The following is a 22,277-nucleotide window of genomic DNA, read 5'->3' as shown; positions in this document are numbered from 1 at the left end:
CGGGTGGGGGCCGTTGTTTTTCAAACCTATTACACATATTTTCACATTATTAAAAACAGTCGCGCGCACACACACCATCTCCCCAGAAGCCTCTTCGGCTGACTCGTGTCGAGCCTGGTGATTTATAAGATTGTTTGCATATATTATATTTTAAAGCACATATTGCTTCTGTAAAATGTGTATTTATTATACATTTTGGAATTCATAATATGTGCCAGAAAAGCTGCCTTTGCCTCACCGGGCCCATGACATCTGTCATACTCACACATTTCTGAAAGGGGCTACCCTGCAGAGGCTTGTGAACAAACCCACAGATTCTGTCCTTCCCAGATCCCATGCTCACTCCCTCCTCTCTTTTTCCTCCCCCAATCTCACTTTTTCTTTTTCTCTCCCTCCCCACCCCCTCTCTCTCACGCACTCACCCACGCGTGCACACACACACACATACACACACACATATGCACGTGTGTGTGGATCCTCCCCTGCTCCTCCCGAATGTCACACCTGCACAAATAAATAACAAACTCCAAAGTGGAGCAGCAGCCCCAGAGGAAGGCTCTGTGAGGAGCGTGCCTGATTTTTAAAGCCACACAGAAATCACCAGGCATGTCGCCTTGTGCAACGCTGCCATGGGGAAGGCTAATGCTGGGGTTCCCCCAAATCAGGGAAATGGCTCTGGGAGGAAATATGTTCCTCTGAGAACAAGGGCAGACCCTAAGATCCAACTGCGTGACTGGGGAAGAGGCAGTCTATGTGCAGGGGTGTGTGTGTGTGTGTGTGTGTGTGTGTGTGTGTGTGTGTGTGTAAGTGTGTGTGTGTGTGTGTAGGAGAGTGTGGGTACGTGATGTTCAGGGCATGAATGTGGTGAGTATGTGGGGTACCTATAGGGGAGGGTATATGTGGGGGTGGGTGTATGTAGATGGGAATCTGATGTGAGAAGGGGATGAAGGGGTGCGAGTGTGTGAGGGTGAGTGCAGGTGAAGGCTGATCTGGTTCCTTTGGCTCCAGTCAAACAAATGCCCAAATCTAGTGGGAACCTACACGGGGTAGTACCGAGGTTTCTGGGCATCTGCCTCTACCAAGTACACAGCCTCCAGGTTACAGAAGGGATGCTTATGCCTTAGTCATGCTCAGACTCTGCAGACCCTACATATTTGCTCCTGGATGCACCACTCAGGGGGAGCTAGAGAGGTTTTGGTAAGGTGGATGGGAGGAGTCTGGCCCAGGAGATGGGAGTTCATCCAAACTGTGAGCAATAGTTCTCTGAAGAAAAGTGGCAAAACTGGAGATGGGAAAGATGAGCCAGGTACAAAGACATGTTGAAAGGGGGACTTGGAGTTTTGAAAAATAGGGGGGTACAGCAATTTACTGTGAGCATTAGAAGCAATAAGACATCAGCGCTGGGGTTCAGGAATACGGTCAACCACATAAAAGTCTTTTTCCCTGCCATGGAACAAAAATAGAGACATTGCAGTGTTCCTATAGTAGAAAATCAGACTTAAAAACCAGCTGGACTGAACCATGGGCCTAGTTGATAGAGTGTGAACAAAACCCACCCTAGGCTAATCTAACCCAACTCAACCTAAGACAATCCAATCCAATCCAACCCAATCCACCCTAATCCAGCACAACCCAATCCAACATAAACCAACCAAACCCATTCTAGCCCAACTCAACCTGACTAACCTAACCCAATTCAACCCAACCCAGCCTAACCCATCCCAACCCAACCCAATCCAACCTAATAGCTTGTAGGCATGTCAAGGATGTCAGCAACACTGGCTGTCTTGTCAATGTACAGAAAGGAGGAGTGCGATGTGAGGTGGAAGATCAAGGGCTGGGTTCCTGAGAGTAGGAGTTCATTCTCTGCTTAAGGATTAGGATGTAAAGGGTTATGGGCATGGAGGAGAAGCACAGGCAAGACAGACAGGGACAGAGGGGAAACAAAAGCCCTCAGTGAACTTTACCAAGTAAGGAGCTCCTTGACAGGAAGTAGAACTGTGCAAACTTGGGGTGGGATCCTGTCCACTCCTTAGCAGTGCCTGAATACCATGGTAAGTCTTCTTCTAGAGTCCTGTGCTTCTTCTCTAACCCAGCAATAGCCCAGAGAGCTTCATCATTTTAGCTCTTTTATTTAATCCTCTGTGTGTGTGTTTGTGTGTTTCAAACCACACTATCCTGACCTTTGAATATTCTGTTTGGAAATATCTCAGACAATTGGTTCACAATGCCAGCTAACTGCTTATGAAATTTCATTTTAAGATACATAACTGAAAAAACATAAAAATATATAAATCCTCTCCCTTAAAAACATCACTACAAGCCAAGTTCTTGTATGATAATGTGTAAATGCAATGTTACGGCTGAATTATGAAGATGGTAGAAATGAATTCTGAGAAAGGAGGATGAGAAAGAACTTCAGTGGGTCTTCTCTGAACTTGATGTGGGAAATGAATACTCAATAGTCTCAGTGTGAGAAAATAGTGGTGGGCATACCATACTATTCTATTTTGGGGAGTAGGGTGGTAGAGTGGGGGACATACCAGGCAGTGCTCAGGGCTTATTCCTGACTCTGTGCTCAAGAATCCCTTCTGAAAATGTTCAGGGAACCACATAAAATGCCAGGGATGAAACCAAGGTTGGCAGCTTGCAAGGCAAGCATCCTACCTGTTGTATAATAGCTCTAGTTTCAGTATAATTCTGTTCTAAATAGATGATAATACACAGGAGTGTAATGAAAAAGTTTCTCTTTTTATCATGCTTGAATTGACTTGTGTATTAGAAGAACTAACAAATTTACCAAACATCCCTTATGAGAACAAATAGCTCTGCTTATTTTCTACCCCTCTATTTCTCAGTTCCTTATTCAGATAAATAGAAGTCTTGATCAGTTACCCAAGATAAAATGTAATATACAGGATTTTGATCATAGGTAGAACCATTCTATCGTGTTTTATTTGTTTAGAACACTGTAGTGATTGATAACAATGAGACTGACCATGATAATAAACATCTCTGGAGTCCTGACCATAGGTTATGCACAATTCAAGATGCCTTTATAGGCACTGTCACATTTGCTTTGATAATCCTATTTGAAGCAGAAATGATTCAACTATTATCCATTTTTCACATCTGGAAACTGAGGTTAGTAAAGACAAAGTAATTGCACAAGGTCACCTGAGCTAAGCAAGAGTGGTCAGGGCCTTAAAGCAAGAGTTGGTAATATATCCATGTGAGTGCCAAGAGGAACGCTCATTCATTCTCCAAGTAACTGGTAACCTTATTCTATGAGGACACAGTAGGTTTTCTATAGAAATGTAAACCTACAACAAATAGATAACCTCTGTTTTTGGCCCTTCATAAAGTAGCTTGAGTAGGCACAACCAGATAAATGTAAGATGAACTATTTAGATGTGGAAGGAATTCCAATTAGCTTCCAAGGTAGAGGTCAAAAAGAACCAATGTGCCCCTGATAATATGTAGACTTTGTATTTTAAAAGAGGAATGAGAGATCTTTAAGAAAGAGTGGGCATAAACTAGGGAAATTCAGACCAGCTTCAAATCCTGTTTCTTTAATATGTGACCCCGGGCAAGTTACAGATGATCTTCAAACTTCCATTCCTTCCTCTGAAAAGTATCTGGGAAATAAAAACCTTACCTTGTAGGATTGAACAGAATCAATGAGATCACACTTAATATTATGCCTGGCATATAGCAGAACATAATTGATATGAGACTTTATTTCTGTTGTTGTATATTCCTTCAACCCACAATTTTAAGAAAGATGAGGACAGAAACTTATGACTGGCAATTACACACAAAGTGCATAGGGCCTATTTCACAGCTATACTTCTCTGTGTAATTGAAATGGCCAGTTGTGAGGCCAGTATCTAGAATTTAGGTTAAACAAGAGCAGCAGACAACTTTGATAGGTCTGGGGTGGGAGAAGGAGAGGTTGCAAGTGATGAGACACCAACATCTGGCCAGCACCTCCTACAGAGCAAGGATCTGGTTTCTGACTCTCTATGGATGCCAGAAATAGGACAAGATCTCTGCTTTGCAAAGCTCTGAATAGCTAGGACAATATCCCTTTGTAAATTCACAAAAATTCACACTGTGTATTCTTGATATTTTCAGCAACATCAATAACTGGGAAGTGAGGGAGAAGTACAAGAAGATCAAGGTCTTGAAGAGTGCTATTTATTTTTTATTGCCAGAAGGTTTCAAAAGTGACTAATTTCGTTTCTGCATTTAAATTATGATTATGATTATTTCACATGCTGGGATCCCTCAGCTGTCCCCAAGGGTCATATATAGCATCTGGACCCCAATATTTTAGTCCTGAGACAATTTGACTTGGATCTAAATACATTTGAAATATACATTTCTTATTTACTTTTCCAACTGCAGACAGCAGTTAAGTGATAGGATCAGAACATGGCTGTTGTGTCCCTTGAAGAGAAAAGTGTTTTCCAGGGACATTTTGCTTGGCGTTCACAAGAGGGGGAGGTAACAATAGACTCCTGACAGGCCATTCTACCTCGAACATCAAAGCTGCCGCATTAAAGTTTAATTTGAATTTAAAATCCCTGACAGGGACCAACACTGGGGAAGCAGGGGTTAACCACAGAGATAATGAGGCCGCTGCTGCCACTGCTGATTCTGTTGACAGTATTGTATCACCTAATGAATGCGGTGATATAAATCTTGATGAGGGGCAGGCTGGAGTCCCAGGAAAGGGAATCAGGAGGGGCAAGTGTTGAAGCTGCAGATGAAGAGGAAAACCAATAAAACGTGTCTGCCCTGGAGGGGCAGACTAAGTCCTGGGCCCAAGAAGGGTTGACCAGTTGGCCCTAACAATGCAGGTGACCACCTCCATCACCCTCTCTATACATTATAAGGGCCTACTGGTTCTTGGGGGTAAAGGAGGCAAAAAAGGGGAAGGGAGTCATTCTATGCTTCTACACTTCTCCTGAGACTAGCATAACATAGAACTTTGGTGGTTACCAAGAATTGGGTGCCATTTCCTCATCTCTCAGTTGCTCTCTTTGTTGTCGGGAAAAAAGAGATTTTATAAATCTTTATTATTTATCTATGTCACCACCTGAAATTTAGGTTTCACTTGACCAATTTATATCAGCACTTCTCAATTGGGGGGTGGCATATAACACATCCCCCCTCTACCCTGCCGTGTGCCCCAGGATATACCAAAAGGTCATAAGTGAAAATAGTGTAAATGACTATCAAGCTAACCAGTAGGAAGTGGGGAACAGGAAGGAAACAAGGTCAGAGGCATGCCACAGTAGGAAAGAAGTTGAGAAACACTGATTTATGCTACCATGAATTGTTCTGCCCTTTGTCTCAGTTAAAAAAAAAATTGGTGTGATTCCTTTATATCATCCTTTTCCAAGTATGTTTCTGGGGTTGGTGGATCAGAAAAAGGCCTCCACAAAGGCTGCAGAGAGGCAAACAGAATCAGACTCTACCAGGGAGGTGAGACCTGATGTGTTTCAAACAGCACATGTGTACTTAGTAGAGCCCTCTAGACTCCACTTGGAGAACCCCAAGGAACCAAGGCCCACAGTGTCCTCTGAGACCTAGGAGAGGGTCTTTTAGAGCAGTGCTCTGCACACCTGTGGCCCAGCCTTTGCCAGTTCAAGAAGAAGGAGCTCTGGAAAGGGTTGGACACACTTGGGTTGGAGCAGAGGAGGCGCTCATGAGAACAGACCCATGGTGAGATCAGTTCTCTAAGATACTCTGTTAGACTGAAGGATCTCCCTCTCTCAAATTCAGCACCAAGATCTTTGAAAAGGAGTGACGCATGGGCTTGACAGTTGCACGGCATCATGGGCTTCACAGTTGCACGGCATTGGAAGATCGCGTCTATCTTCCTCCAAAATTCTCCCATCTTGGTTGTGTCAAGAGTCACCTGGATAACTTGTATAGGGGCTCTTGAACTGGATTCCCCAGAGAGACTGGGTGTGGAGGCCTAGGGTAAGTGCTGCAAAATCTGCCTACAAGATCATTTTATTTTTATTTTATTTATTTTTTGTCACACTTGGCGGTGCTCTGTATCCTATGTTGGTTATTTTTGATTGGATAGGGGGCTCCTGCATGCTCCAGACCTTGGAGTCGCCCCCTCCCCACTTCCACCCCACCCCTAACCTAGCCCTGCCCTTTTGTACTTGCTTTTTAATACTCTATGGGTGATACCCTCATTCTTTCAATGGAGGATATGTCTTAGGGTGAAGGTAGGAAACTACTAAGAGGAAAAAAATAAATGCTGCTTTCTCTTAGCTTAGAGCAGAGGATCTCAGGCTCAGCTCTCATGACATTTTAGACCAGATCATTCAGTATTGGGGGTGTCCTGGGAAGTCCCCCTGCCTCTGCCCCATAAGCTACCAGAAGTCTACTCACTAAGACAATCAGATGTCTGCCAATGTTTTTGGGATGGGGTGGGGGAGCTGCAGTGCCCCCAGCTGGGAACCACTGACTTGGGTGGACCTCAAAGCCTTGCAGCCTGGCTGTGGAGCCTGGTATTGACCTTGTGGTCAAGGGACATCCTCCTTGAGGTCCAATGACTTGCTACAGTGACCCAGATTTCCACATTGTGATTATAATCCCAGAAAAGGAAGTTCATTTCAAATCTGTAGGCATGTGTTACCAAAAAGAAACTGCTATGCCCAGATCTTTGAAAATGTATAGTAGCTCTGCAGAGAATCCTGCAAATGGCGTCTGCTCTTTCCTAGGGTTCTGTTGGGCTCCAATAGGAGCATCCTCAGCCATGACTCCTCATCTGTGTACAAGGGGGATGACGGCCACCATCCAGACCCCCTCCTCCTCCCCAACTCGCTCCCACAGCCATGCTCTGTCACACAGACCAGCTACCTTTTCCTGAACGCCCACAGGTCCACCCCGCCAGATGCCCCAGACACACATGAGGCACATTTCTCATTTCAGTTGTTATTGAATAGAAAGTGCAAAAATTCTCTTATGAACAAAGGGGCTGTTGAGACTAAAGTAGCAGAGAGATGAAAATCCTTTAAGAATTCTATTAGTGGGAGAAGGTTCTCTTTTTCTTACTCTTCTTTCTCTCTTCCCACTCCCCTGTCTCTCATTTGTCTTTCTTTCCTTTCTCTCCTCTCTCCTCTCTCTTCCCCTCCTTCATTTCTCTCCATCCTTGCCCTTATTTTATTCCATTGGCTTGCCAGGCAACCTCACAGAAACTTCTCTCAAGAGCAGGCCTATTGAGCCTCGCTCTCAAATTGCCCCCAGAGCCCACTGGATATTCCTTCAGATGTCTAACAAGCGTTGAACACAACTGAGGTTTAGAGAGACACAGAAATCAATACTGCGGCTTCCACCAGTCACGCTGAGGGATTAGTTGTCCCAAGGAAAAGCACAGAGAGTTGAATAAGAGAATCATGACTCCGAATACCCTCACAGGTTTATGAACTAGAAAGCAGCCTCTGGCCTTGATAACCTCCAGTTGGCCTGGAGAAAAAGGAGTCTGGGAAAACATTCACTTAGCTTTCTCCCCTTTTGTATTAATGAGGTCAAGCATCGGACCTCAGGGGGTCAACAGTGGTTCTCGGAGGAGCGACTGTTTAGGCCAATGGGCAAAGATGACCATCTGAGCAGTGAAGCTCAGAGGCTCTGGGCTTCCTCCTGGATTGGAGGAAGTCAGCGGTCAGGTCCCTGAGGACTGATGCAGGAGGAGGCTGGATCAGGGAGCCACGGAGGAAAATTACAGTCCTCAGATGGGAAGCTATGAGCAGGCAGCAAGAAACAGTGATGGGGTGGCATCTCCCCTAACAACCACGGATGGGAGAGAATCACAAAGCAGTCAATGAATTATGGGCACGGCTAACTGGGAAGAATCCTAAAGAAGCAAAAAAGCCATGATGGTTCAGAGGGGAGGGAGTTTTTCTTGCATGTGTCCGACCCGGGTTCAATCCCAGGCACCCCATATGGTTCCCTGAGCCCACCAAGAATGATCCCTGAGTGCAGAGGCAGGAGTAAGCCTTGTGCACTGTCAGGTATGGCCCCAAAACAAAACAAAAGAATTAATGTTAATAGTATCTCCACTAGGGAAAGAATTTACTAGCAGAGGCTCATATATGTATATGTTTGGGGGCATGATCTCGTGATGATCAGAGCTTAATCCTGAATCCCTGCACTCAGAGATCACTCCTGGCAGTCTTGGAGGACCATATGGGGTACTGGGGATTGAAGACGGGTTGGCCGTGTGCAAGGCAAGGCCCTACCCGGTGCACTATCTCTCCTGTGCCACAAATAAATGTTTTCTGAGGGGGCTCCCAGATCATATTCAGAAGGCCTGGAGGGCCCACTAGTGAGTCTCAGCCAACACAGCAGGTGGCTCAATACTGGGGCCCAAGACTGCAAGACTGCTCAAGCCTTTGGTGCTGGGGATTACAGGAGCCCCTGGTTGTCTCAGGGATTTCTAGGTGGTGTTCAGGGAACCATGCAGTGCTGGGAATTGAAGCGGGGTTGGGCACCTCACTGTTGTCCTGCCTCTTAGCCCCATATCTCCATACTGTTTCAAACTCATGATCCAAACTTTCACGCTCTAGAGCTTCTGTGCCGTTCTGTACCATGTTGGGTATCCCCTATACCTGAATACTGCCAATCAGGCAGTACTGTCTCAGTAGATAGTACAGCAGTTAGTGAAGACCCACAACAATACTTGGTTCTTTGAACATTGCCAGATGCAGCCCCAGAGCTCCACCAACTTGGTCACTGGGATGATCAAATTAAGACCTGCCAAGGCTGAGCCAGTACACCTTCATATTCGTAGGCTCTATATTAACCGTAGGTCCCTTTGATGAAGAATCTCAGGTGGGGCTCTTAAAGCCTTTCGAACACTTCCTGGGAGAACCTCCCATCCCCCAGATAAAATAAGAATAATAACAATAGGTGGTGTCGAAGGTCACGAGGTTGTCAATTCCACAATTCCAACCAAGGGAAAATCACTGTGCACTGGACCTACAGGCTTGAAGGAAGTGAAGAATTAAGGCTATTATCTCCATAATTCAAACCCAAACCTACCTTTCTGTGAATTTATATGCCAATTTAGGTCCTAGCTGAATAATTCAGAAAAAGATAATCACTTCAATTATTTAGCTGGCCATCACATCCCCTTATATATTCCATCTCTCTAACTCAGATGTGGAAAGTTGACAGCAATTACGTCTCTTAACCAAGCTGCCCACAGGAGGCCATGGGTTTGGACTACAAATGTGGTACCTCTGGAACGTGAGCAGTAGGATTGGGCCAGGAGAAGCCCATACAGGCACAAGCGACGATGTGCAGTTTCCCCATTAACCTGGGATCTGAATCTCCACTCTTAGTCCTTTGGGGGCATCAAAGATGCCAGTGAGGAAGACTCGGCGCCCTTCCAGCAGGGCTGGAGCCACTCTGCTGGCAGAAATTGCCTCATCTGAGAGCCAGACCAGGGGTGTTCTGTGCCATGTGGGCTGTGGGGAGTGAGCAGAACCTGGAACGGCATCAGAACCACAGATGGAGACTGGTAGACACCTTATGGCAGGGGCAAGGGTCCTGGCCAAAGGGGTCACAGCCCCCTGGGAATTACTCCTGGACAATGGAGAGATCACCTCTGGCTGGCCCAGTGCTGGCTGCCTCTGCGCAGAAGGCACCGCTGGGTCTTCCCTGTCCTGCTTGTGTGCAAACGACCCCCAGGCGGGGTATCTGCAGGGTCCAGGCCAGTGGTGATGGTCCTTTGTGCAAAGGCACAGCAACTAACTGTCCATTCCCCTCCCCCACCCGCTCATCGCACATTAACCTAAAATATGAGCGCAGGCTCGGGTCCTGCCCGCCCCAGCTGCTCCTGCACCCACACCGCGCCGCCCCCTTCCCGCAGCCCTCTTATCTAAAGCAGCATGTCACTGCAATTTTATGGTCAACATTACAGACTCAAGCCCTCCTTTGAACCAATCAAACCGCACTGAATACGTTAAGGGAATCCAGGCTTTCGGCGTGGAGCCCGCATCCCGCGCCGCACCGCCTGACCTCTCCGGAGCAGCCCCCATAAATCTGCCTCACGTGATGGGAGATGAGCTTTTCAGGATCTCTCCGGGTGCTTTGAGGTAGCACTTCTATGAACTCCTTGCCACAATAAATAACGCTACCTGCAATATGTCTTGGGAAGCGTGTCAGCAGCTGCTGTCCTGCCATGAATTTTTATTCTTGTGCCGTCTGGAAGATAGATTCCAGATTCAGCATTTCCCCGCACTTAGTGTCAGATCTCTTTACCCCTTTGCCCCCGCAGACTGACAGAGACCACAAATAAAAAAAAAAATTTTTTAAAAAAAAGCAGCTTAGAAAAAATGGCCCCAGACCAGACAGGGAAGGAACCTCTCTCACCTCTCCAGAGGGGCCAGGATGGAGCCTGGGAAAGGGGTTGGAGGAGGAAGGTGGCTAATTCCAGAAGCAAGAAGGAAGCCATTCACCTGGGGTGGCAGGAAAAAGGGGATTCCCACCAGCCCGAAGCAGAAAGTGTCATCGACTCTCTAAGGGAACAGTGATAAAGGATGGCAACAGAAATCAGCTTTCAATCTTGGTTAGGTGGTCACGGTATTGGTCAGATGTAGGCTGCCTGGGTTTGCAAAGAGGATAATAGATTCAGAAATAGGCAGGAGGTACCATCCAAGATGGGGCACTGTGGCCCAAAAGCTTTGATGAGCAGGAAAGACATTCATGCGGCTTTGAAGCAAAGATTGATGGCTGGAGTTTCCATTTTTCCTGACATAGAAATGAGTGCCCAGTTGGCTAAGGCATGTTTTACTAGTTAATATCTCTGCAACCATACTTCAGGCAGTGCTGGAGCCAGTCACCAACTGCTGAACCCAACCATGTCCTTGTCTTTGAATAGGCCCAAGGCAAAGGCAGCATTTGCATTCCTAAGGTATGGTGGAAAGGAAAGAAGAAAATAAGAATGGGCTATATTCACATCTCACAATGGGAAGGAGTTTTGTTTACCCAGAGTGAAATGTAGACACATCAAAGAGAGCACCAATCAGCACAAGGCTAGTCTACCTGATCCCCGACTTATAACTTCACCCCAAACTTTGATTGACTTCTAACTCAAAATTTTGCCAAGTGAAAAGTGCATTTCAGGAATGGCCTGGGATTTTAAAGTATACATTCTTCTTCTAGAAGTCTGGGGCAGGGCCTCAAACTTTGTTTTTCTAATAACCTCTCTGGTGCAGCAGATGCCGGGGTGGGGGGGGCTACATATGGGGGAACAAGGTATGTTATGTTCTCCCAAGTTCCATGAACACAATACTGTGCTTCTTTCCTAAAGCGTATATGTGGGTTCCAAGCCCAAGAAAGATCGGGTCTGTTCCCTCATTTCCATTATTTTTGCTCTTTCTCCTTGATCTATCAAGTGAAAATAAGTTGTAGGGACCAGGGATGTGCCTCAGTGATACAGTACTTGACTTGAATATGTGAAATCCCTGAATATGAGTCTTAGCACTTCAAGTTTCCCTGAGCACTGGGAGCACTGAACATGGAATAGCACCTGAGCATTGCTTGGTATAGTCTAAAAGCCAAAAAATAAAATAAATTATATTTAAGTAAATGTCAAATCACTGTATCACTGTATCACTGTCATCCCATTAATCGGCAAATTACTTGAGCGGGAGCCAATAACATCTTTATTCCTCCCAGTCCTGAGATTTTAGCAGCTTCTTCATACCCATCTTTTCCCAACGATTGGAGGCTTTTTCAGGGTCAGGGGAATGAGACCTATTGTAGTTACTGTATTTGGCATATTGAATACACCACGGGGAGCTTGCCAGACTAAATGTCAAATAGGGTCTTAAAATGGTGGTAGTTTGAATATTTATGTTTTATGTATTAATATAAACCCAAATCTCCCCAAATAGAATATATGATCTCATTTGGAAATGAAGAGGAGTCCATGTGAAAGAATCTTTGTCAGTGTCAGATCTCGATGATTTGCCTTCCGAACTCAGCAGTGATAACATATTAGCCCCACCAAAAGGGAATCTGATTGTTTATGCAGAAGGCTAAGCAGTGTCCTCCCAGGTCAAGGGCACACTCAGCCAAGTCAATGTCATAATGCCATGTCTAGCCCTGGAGACAGTGTGATCAATTTCTCAGTTTGAACAGAACCCAGAGAAGGGCTTGGAGTAGGGGTGGGAGTAAGCAGAAACTTTGGTTGATTGAGTTACTGATAACCAATTGATCAGTAGGTCCATGACTTCATTTGCTATATCCTGTTTCCTTTCCAATATAACAAGAACAGCAAAGCCACAGAACTGGAAATCCCAAATGGACTGGTCAACAAAGTTATTAAAGGGGCCTTGAAAATGATAAATCAAAGTGTCATGTGACTATAATAGCCTTTTCAGTAGCAATGGTGGAAGTTTCTTGTTTACCCCAAGATGTAGCTGAGACTATAGCTGTCCTCTCTCGTCAAGTCATTTGAGGCCAAACGTGATCACTCATTTGTAAACTGGGCTTTCTGCCTGCTGAGTACCTTTCAAAAACAGAAGCTCTCTCCTAATTGCATGGGTTGACCTATATTTAGAAACCTGAAATGTGCTGGTGTAAGTGCAGACGCCAGAAAAATGTTGGAGTTAATCACTAAATCAATTTGGGCTGACCCCAGGAGGACAGTGAGCACCAAAGGTTGTTGGTCAAGGAGCTTTTGGAGGCTGGACTTAAAAGAACTTTCTTGTTTCTGTGAAACTGGGAAAACTGATTTGATCTGCAAAAATATATTCTCAAAATAGAATCTGGCTTGTTCTAGGAGAGCCCTTTGAGTGTCTTGTGCCAAATCAAGGTGAACTTTTTATTTATTTTTGGTGCACTCTGGGCTTGCCATGGCTTCCAATGGTAGTAGATATTTCAGATGAAAAGACAAGAGCAGATGCTAGTTTCAAGAGATACTCACTTACAAGAGCCTTATTTTCTTATACTCTTATTTGAGCATCTGCTTTCCTCTTTTAAAAATTTTTTTGGTTTTCTTTGTATTCTGGATTATTAAAACTTGTACTTTACATTCTCTCCTCCTCCTCTCTCTCTGTATGTGTTGTGTGTGTGTGTGTAGTAATAAGATTCTATTTGTCTCTTCTTGCTTGTTCCTTCAAATAATCTGGTCTTGAGACTACCATGAAGTTTACACCTAGATTTCTGCATAAGTCCCATTTTAAATTTAAAGTGTCTTGGGTTCAAAGAAACCCCAATATTGTTCTTTCCCATATTTGATGATTTTAAAGTACTTTAATGCTTTCAAGAGGGGTTTCCTTTCTTTTTAGAGACGATCTTTCAATATTTCTTGCAGAACTTGCAGAACTATTTCATAGGCATAAATTCCTTCAACTGTGATTCATTTGAAAACCTTTACATAATTTCTTTGAATCTGAGTGATAACCTAGCTGGAGAAAGTAGGCATGGCGGGAGATTCTTTTTTCTTTTTCACTCAACTTTTTTGGGTATTTGTCTCTGGCCTGTGGAGTTTCAATTGAGAAATTGACTGCAAGTCTTCTGAGGGTTCCCTTGTCCCTTTGCTTTTCTCTAGGTGCTTTCAGGATTCAAGCTCTGTTTTTTACTTTTACATCCTCCACCCAGATCCTCCATCTTCCAGTAGGTAGAGGTCACACCCACCAACTGCCCCTGACGCCATGTAATCCCATCAACGGCCAAGACCCAGAGACTATAAAACCCAGCTCCCGGAAGAGAACAGCACAGAGTCTCCTGCCCCCGCACCTGGCTGTCCTCGCCAGGGCCCCTTGGAGGGGGCGGGTTGAGTTTCCCTCCCCACCCCGAGCAGAGCCCCAGTAGCCAAAGACCTCCAGAACCAGCCACAACCATGCTGAGACCACTCTCAACATGCATGAAGGTACAGGCAGAGGAACCAAGGCATGCGGGTCCCGGGACTGAGATCTCCAAGCCTGCTTAGATCGGGGCTGAGCATCCTCCACCCAGATCCTCCATCTTCCAGTAGGCAGAGTCACACCCACCAACTGCCCCTGGCGCCATGTAATCCCATCAACGGCCAAGACCCAGAGACTATAAACCTAGTTCCTGGAAGCGCGCGCCGCAAATGCAGCCGTGTTACATCTTATTATCTCATTCTTACTTTGGACATCTGGCAGGCTACCGAATGTAAACTGCGCACACGGCAGAGTCTGGCAAACTCCCCGGGGCATACTCAATATGCCAAATACCAGTAACAATGATGGGTCTCATTCTCCTAACCCTGAAAGAGCCTTGAATATGGCAATTTTTAAAATCTCAGGGCTAGGACAAAGGAGACATTACTGGTGCCTGCTCGAGGCAATTGATGAACAATAGGATGATCGTGATCGTGATCGTGACCCCTTTAACTTTTATGGGTCTTTAGTCTTTTTAAATCTATTAAGTAGTTTGATAGGCATTACTAAAAAGTTCAGAGCTGGGAAAATTGGGGGAGATAACAAAAGTATTATCTGTTTTTTTTTTCTTGTTAAAGTTGACTATAGGATGACATTTGGAAATGGGGATAAGGTACCTAGAAGACTAATAATTATCTTTGTAGAAACACTACACAGGAAGCTTGGGAAGCTACGTGATTCCATGGAGCCAGCATTCACCTCAAATATGCCAGCACCCATGACTTCTGCAACTTATGCTGAATAGTGGCTTGATTTTGAATAATATAAAGGACATGAACAGCTGGGAATACATAGAACTCTTATAGACCAACATTGAATATTTTATTCCTGCTGAAAATACTTGTCATATAGATGAGCGATGGGGAAAATGGTATATATTTTTATGTATAGTAATTAATTTTAAGGCTAAATTAAGATATCTGGGTTATACATACATTTTTGGTTCTTGCATTGAATTTTGCAAATCTAAGAAATTAGAAAACTGAGCAATGTTGAAACAGAAAAAGGTGATGCATTTATTATTAGCTATTTCTTAAATTATTTACAGGCAGTTTGGATGATATACAAGTCAAAGACATTTTTGCCTTCAGGAAACTTAGATTCTAGTTGTCAGGATGGAACTAAATTACTAAAACAACTAGAAAGACACAGATGTCTGTTAAAGAATAGGATAGGTTATACAATATAGCCCATAAAATAAATACAAGTATAGAGACACTGAAGATTCACCAGGGATCTAGAACCCTAGAAAAACTTCTTGAGGTTGAGTTTTTTCTTGAGGGATGGGATCCCAATGGGATGGAACTCCATGGCAAAATGAGGAAGAGCAGTGTGTACTCCTGGAGATGCAGGGAGATTGGTCCCAGGGGACAGAAGCAGCTGGTCTATCAAGAGGACTAGTAGGAGATCAAGCGGAATGGTCGAACTCCACATTAAGGCAATGTGTATGCATCACCAGAAAGAAAACATGGAAATGTATCTTAAGCAAAGGAACTTTAATATGGAACCATATATTTGCAATCTGGAGGAGGTGCCTTAGGCACCCATGTTCTAAGAACACATGGTCCTACCTGGGAGATAGCACATCTTAAGAGAAGGGAGGTCTGGTGTTCCTATAAAGATAATTACCAGTCTTCTTAGGTACCTCATCCCTCTTTCCAAAAGTCACTTTCTGATCCAGTAAGAAAATAGTACTTAATGATTAATGGAGAGACAAGGTGACTGAGTATAGCAAACGTGTCCTGGCGCTGTACCACATGCTTCTGAGATCTGTAAGCATCTGGAAAGCTGTAATTGCACATGAAAGGGGAAGGGGGGTGGGGAGAAGGGAAAGAAAGGAATGAAGGGAGGGTTTGGAGGAAAAGGAAAGTGAGGAAAGGAAGAAAAGAAGGAAAAAGAGAAGGAATAAAGTAAAGGAAGATTAAAAGTCATGGAAGGAAGGGAGGAAGAAAATAGAAAGGGAAGAAGGAGAGCAGGAAGGGAATGAGGAATGGATGGAGGGAGGAAGGGGACAGGAAGGAAGGAAGGAAGGGAGGGAAAAAAGGGAGAACGGGAGGGAAGAAAGGAGGCAGGTGGTGCTTGGGGGAAATGATCCCATTCCACCTGGCAGGAAGGAAGACTTTTATTAGCAATATTATTGGCACATGAAGATAATAAAAAAGCAGACCAATTCCAGTTTTCAAAAAACTGTTTTAAAATTCTCGACTGGCAATCTGCACATTATGTGGAAAGAGCCTCCAGTCTCCCAGACCCCACATGTAACCCAGGAGACAAAGAGCAGCAGTTGTCTAATGGGGGCCAATTCTATGTTTCTACTCAGGGGAAACTTAGCGAGGTCAGGAGGCATTTTTGTTTGTTAGGGCTTGGGATGGTGGTGGTGGTGTGTGCTTGAAGGTCAGGGGTGCTGCTCAGCCCTCTCCAATGCAGCCCTACAGCCAAGAAGCCTCCAGACTCAAATGTCAGTGCTGAGGTTCAGAAACCTGGCGGGAGACAAAATGACCCACTGGAGTATTAACAATAACGTCTACATTTTAGAAATAATCTTCATTTCCAGCAACAGGAGGATGCTAAAATAAATTGGTGCATATTCATACGTCTAGGGGATATACTTTGCAGTATGCTATTAAATGACAAAAGGACTCCAAACTATCTACAGTGTCATCCCAACTTCATGACAACGAACGTATAAATAGACACAACCATACACACAAACAACTCCAGAAACAAAGTTTTCAAAATGCCAGAAACAAACATTTCAAAATGTTTTTGGGGGGAATGGGGAGAAATAACTACTAGTTATTATCTCCTTTGCACTTTTCTGTATTTTTCAAGTTTCTTAGAAGAAGCATGAATTCATGTTCTAATAAAACTATTAACCATTTCCCCCAAAATTTCAGTAGTCTGAAACCTAGATCACTGTTCCCCATAAAAAGACAAACTCCAACTAGATCATGAGCCAGTTAAATGAGATGCCACGGCTCAAAGGCAGGGGGAGGATGTGTCCCATATGCCAATTCCCGGTATAAAGGAGGAGGTTTATACCTGGAATGAAGCTCAAAATCAAACCAAAGTGCTCTGAAAGGAATCTTAGATTGCTCCAAAGAGCTGTTGCAAATCTCGGAAACCCATGTCAATGAATGGGATGAATGGGTAGCAGTCCTCTGGGAGGCAGACTGACCCATCTGGGGAGCTGTGTGCTGATGTTCATGTGACTTTCTCTAGGGCAACCACCGAAAGCTTGGAGGAGGGCCAGTGAGAGCCATCAATACAGCCAGCGGGTGGGGAGCTGTGTTATGTGACCAAAGGGTGAGAGAGCTGGAGATGTTTAGTCTGGTGACAAAAACACTAAGGAGAGACATGAGTGCCGCCTTCAGATACTTGGCGGGCTGTCAGAGTGAAGAGGGGCACATGTGCTCCTCATGGTCCCAGACTCAGAGCTGGCACTAAACACCAATGTTCACAGATAACTTATCTTCTGCCATATAACTCCACAACAGAAGAAGTCAGAATCAAAGTGTTGTCAAAAAAAACGGGGTGGCTAATGTGGGACCTCCTAGGTCCCCATAACTTGTCTTTGGAATGATGTGCCAATTGTTGCCATAGAAAGGATGGGGATAGAGGGTGGAGATGGAGGGCACTGAGAACGTGAGGGAACAGTGTTGTAAGTGTTTGGGGCTTGTAGTAGTGTGGTGTGGCCAACTTTCAGGAAGCACACCAGGCTAGGCTCCCTGCAACTATGTAACCCATTGCTCACAGCTCCTCTGTATTGCTACCCTGTTTCCCAGATGTGGAAGTGCAGACCTGGAAACCAACGGTCTTGTCCTCTCCAAGAGCTGATAAATGAACAGATACTGCAGCAATGCTAGTAATTGTATTGGTCACGAGCATAAGAGTCCCTGGAGTAGCAAACACTCTTTGGAGGCCTCCTCTGCATCAAACAGCACAAAATGCGGTGCCTGGGTAACCATTTCATAGTTACCCAGGGTCTTGCTAGTACACACTACACACTGCAGAGGTATATATCTTATCCCCATTTTTGACATGTGGAAACAGGGAGCCAGAGACACCAAATGGTTTCCTCCAAGCTACCTGGCTAATAAATGGTCGAGCCAGGGAGCAGATTCTGACTGAGGGCTTTGTGGTATGAGCTCCTAGCTGAGATTCTCCAGAATACTTTGCTCTCAGCTGTTGCACGTTTCACAACTAGAAGGTGTGAAAGGGAAAGACACGAAGAAGTAATCTCTGATGGCAGAAAAATGGTGGTGGAGGTGAAGAGATGGCGCCTGTGGGCTCCCCCAAATGGCCAATTTCCACCTTCAGGACAGACCCTGTTTCTATGGAGACATGGAAAAAAAGTGCTCAGGGGAAAGGAGCCCAGTTCCTTTGCCCCTTTAGCACTCAATTCAAGGGAGAAAGAATGCACTGGATCGTTGTTTTAATGGCTTAGAGGAATCTTTCTTGCTGTTCCCTATCTGTACAGTGCTGGGTTGATGGGTGCTTCAGCCAGGGCTGGAGAGAGGGCACAGTGGGTATGGCGCTTGGCTTGTACATGGCTGACTAGGGTTTGATCAGCAGCATTCTGTATCCCTGAGTCTATCCAGGAGTGATCTGTGAGCACAGAGCAGGAGTAAGCCTTGCACACTTCTGGGTATAGCCTATCTCCACCCCCCATCCAAATCACTCAACCACACACCATTTCTTCTATGCTTCTTCTATACGGTGGAAATGTGGAAACACCTACATTGCCATTTTCCAAAGGGTTTCAAGACTCATGACATCAACAATTCCTACCATAAAGTTTTTACCTTTTTTGGGGTGAATAAAACCCTTCGTTGAGAGGAAATACTGAAAATTATAGTTTCAATATCCTCACTTTTGTCAGCTCGCTCTGAATCCCAGTCTCTCTTTAGACCACCCCATATCACTCTCTTATGATAGTTCATCGTTCACATAATTTCCAATCCAAAAGATATTACAGAAAAAGGCAGTATTAAAAAAACTTACCATTGGGAATGGGTACTGAAAAAAAAAGAAAGAAAGAAAAGAAAATTATAGAACTATCCCCAACAGAAAAACAATGGTGGTTTAATCACAGGAGTCTTCAGCAATATAGAAGAAAGAAAAAGAGAGCAAAGTTAGCCAAAGAAGGAAGGTAAGCAAAATGATACACAGACTCAAGGTGCCCAAGGAAACGTGATTTTCATTGTAGGTCTCAACATAAGCTCAAAGGCGATTTCCCTATGAGCGTGTTGATGCCCACACTGACTTCCCGCTCAAGAGAAGCTTTTAAATCCATTTGCAGCCCCCCTGGGAGTTGTGAGGAGGAAGGTGTTGCAGCTAAAGGAGATTATGGCAAGCCTGAAAGTCAGAGACACAAGACACTGCTCACCCAACTCCTGGCAGTGTCATCTGGGGCTTTCCTGCCCAGCATGCCTCTGGGGAGAACTCAAGAGTGGGCCCCCTCCCGCCACCCCAGGACTCTGGGAGGTCAGCCTGTTCTTTCTTGGATGTTTCACTATCAAGGAGGTGGATGCCCAAAGGAAATCAATGCCAGGAGCTTCTCCTCTGGTCTAAACCTAAGGCACCCTCTCTCACGCTTTCTCAGCACATTTCCAGGTAGACTCACACCCCACTGCTGGGTGACCCAGAGGGTCCGTGGAAGCTGACAATGGAGAGCAAGGAGGGTGTAAAACCAAATGACGGGAAGGCGATGGGGGTTTTGGATCCAGGTCTCTGTGAATGCTCTTTCTCATAGTCCCAGCCTCTTCTTTTCTGTCCATTCTCGACTTCCAACACCCTGTAGGGTCCTCACCTCTCCTGGGTCTTCCCTATAGCATCCCCACTCCATGTCCTTCTTGAACCCAAGATTACTCTCATCATCTCTACCATTAAACCCAGAACTTAGTGGGAGGCTGGTCTCCTCGATGGTTCTATGATTCTATGATCTAAACCAACATTCTTGCATCTTCCTACACCCACACACTGACGCCTGTCTACCAACTGTAAACTATAACCAAGGTGGTAGAACGGTTTTCAATCTTCTACACCTGTGGACTGGCATGGGTCTGTGGCCCAACCACTGAAGAATACTAGTCTTTCCTCCCACTTAAGAGTCCCTCTCTAGATCTGGTCCTCAGGCAACTATGGTACAGTCTTGCTGATAAAACTTTGAGAGTCCAAAGGGCTGCAACACAGGTATTATATGTGGGAACTTTAGACTAGATCCCCGGCACTGCCAATGCAGTGCCAGGAGCAACTCACAAGTACCACACTCAGAATAGCTCCACCAGGTTGGCCTCAAAACCCAAAAGAAAAGAAAAGAGTTCTTATTGGTAAATTTTGCTCTTAGGAATGAATTTCTGGTCAGGGCTTTGCAGAAGACCTCATATTTATACCACACCCTCCACCAGTAAGTCAAATACCCAACATGTCATCTTGCCTGAAAATGATGTCACTCCTGGGTGGGGGAAAGGAGTGTCTGCATTATATGTTTATTTTTGTGGGGGGACAAAGGGGAAGGAAAACCTGGGAATTGGGCACCAGTTCCTTTGCCCTTTCCTCCAAAGACCACAGACATTTTGTTCAACCCATGAGAATATTTGACACAGAAAGAGGAACCTTGAGCCTAGCCCAACCTCTATTTTCAATAAACATGAAGGAGTTGTGATCTCTATGCAGGGACACAATCATTCTTTGAGGAAAAGGGTGTGTGGGTGCCATTGGATGGGGGGTTGGTGCTTCTGATTGGCTGATGATAGCTAGGGCTCAGTAAAGTCCCAAGGTGAGATTTTCAGGCTTGAGGGTTGCTTTTACCCTTTAACCAGAAGCTGGGTGTGGGTATTGCAGGGGTGGGACCACTCTAGCATTCATACAAATCTTGTTAGCTTCTTCGTTTACCTGCCCGGCATGCCTACCTGGGCCTCGTTGCCATGTTCCCACCCCCACTCCCACCCCCCAAGTTTATTTATTGTGGCCATTTTACCAGCTATTGGCTCAACACACTCCACTCAAATATTCATCATTTAGCTCTCTGGGTAAATCGTATTTAATCAGCACAGGAGAGAAAATAGCATAATTATAGATGCCGGATGCCATTACACTCAGGAGAAATTAAACCCTGTCTCAGGCCGACCAGCGGTCGCCGTGACGGCATCACCGCTGGGGTTACGGAGAGGTGAGTGGCCACTCGAGGCCAGTGCTACCTTGTCAGGAGCCTGATCTAGCCATGTTGCAAAGAGACACAGCCGTGGGCACCCACGTTCTCGGTAGCAAAAAAAAAATGCCTCAAATGGCGACCAGTAAATGAATCATGTCGTTGCTCGGAGGGTGGTCAGGGAGTAGGTGATAAAGTCTGGTTCTCACAGAGGGATGGCCCAAGAGACAGACCCAGAGAATTCCAGCCCTCTGGGCAGGCAGAGAAAGAATTCCCCAAGCCAGCCTCCTCCAAGCCCCTGTCTACCCATCACACAGAAAGGGCACAGGAATAAGGGGCACCTTCAGGACACATGACACCTGGCATGAATTCCTCCCCTTTCTGGAAGCATCAGGGGCGGGACCCAACCCAAGGGCCTCTCTGCTGGGTCCTTCCCGTCAGAAGATTTGATTTTTGTATGAGCCCAAATTCCCTGTTGTTATTGCCAAGAAAGGGTTTGGTTTTAGGGAAATGGGTGAAGGGAAAAGTTGTTGGTATTTTTTTTTTTTTAAGCAAAGCCCGGCAATAATCAGGTCCTACCTGCCTCTGGTCTCCTGACACGGACTTCTGGAAAAGGCTAGAAGCTTGGGGTCGCTTCCATCCAGCCATTCCGGCCCGGCCCTTCCACTCACATCTCCAAGGGCCACCTGCGTTTGTCCAAGGGACAGAAAAAGAGACTTTCAATCTCACAACAAAGCTTTCTCTCCCCTGGACCTAACCCCACGCCAGCCACCCTTCCCACTGTGAAGCTCTATTTGTAAAAATTCAAAACTGTCCAAAGATGCAATTAGACTTTACTTATTACTATTGGGTGATTGGTTTCGGCTTCATTCCCACCCCCGCCCCTGCCTCTCCTATCTTTTTTTTTTTTCCTTTTGGCTAATAATGCTTCTGAGGTTTGGATAAGTAACTAAGAGGAAGGAGCGCTCCTTCCAGTCCATCCTGCTGCCGACAATTAAGAAACCTCAAAGTAATTTTTGAAAATGTCAGCGTCTCATTTAGCAAAAGGATAAATAATAAATGAAGCATAATCACTGTCCTGCGCTGGTGGTAGAGCTTCGCCGTGTCATTAGTAAACTAACGGTATAATATCTTTGTGTCACAGTTTAATTATATCTTGTAATTAGTTTCAGCAATGG

General features: G+C 45.2%; 1 long non-coding RNA gene across 1 annotated transcript in view; it reads right to left on the bottom strand.

Moving 5' to 3' along the window:
- Positions 1-21,776, bottom strand: part of LOC130044068 (uncharacterized) — a 188,267-nt gene extending 166,491 nt beyond the window's left edge. Inside the window, exon 1 of the long non-coding RNA XR_008795376.1 lies at positions 21,679-21,776. This is a non-coding gene — a long non-coding RNA (uncharacterized LOC130044068). The remainder of the gene's footprint in view (positions 1-21,678) is intronic.
- Positions 21,777-22,277: the final 501 nt, after the last annotated feature.

Source organism: Sorex fumeus, unplaced genomic scaffold (genome assembly GCF_029834395.1).
Source record: "Sorex fumeus unplaced genomic scaffold, SorFum_2.1 ptg000122l, whole genome shotgun sequence".
In the NCBI taxonomy this organism is placed as follows: Eukaryota; Metazoa; Chordata; class Mammalia; order Eulipotyphla; family Soricidae; genus Sorex; species Sorex fumeus.
The sequence above is the reverse complement of the archived record's forward strand: the minus strand, read 5'-3'. Positions and strand labels throughout refer to the sequence as shown.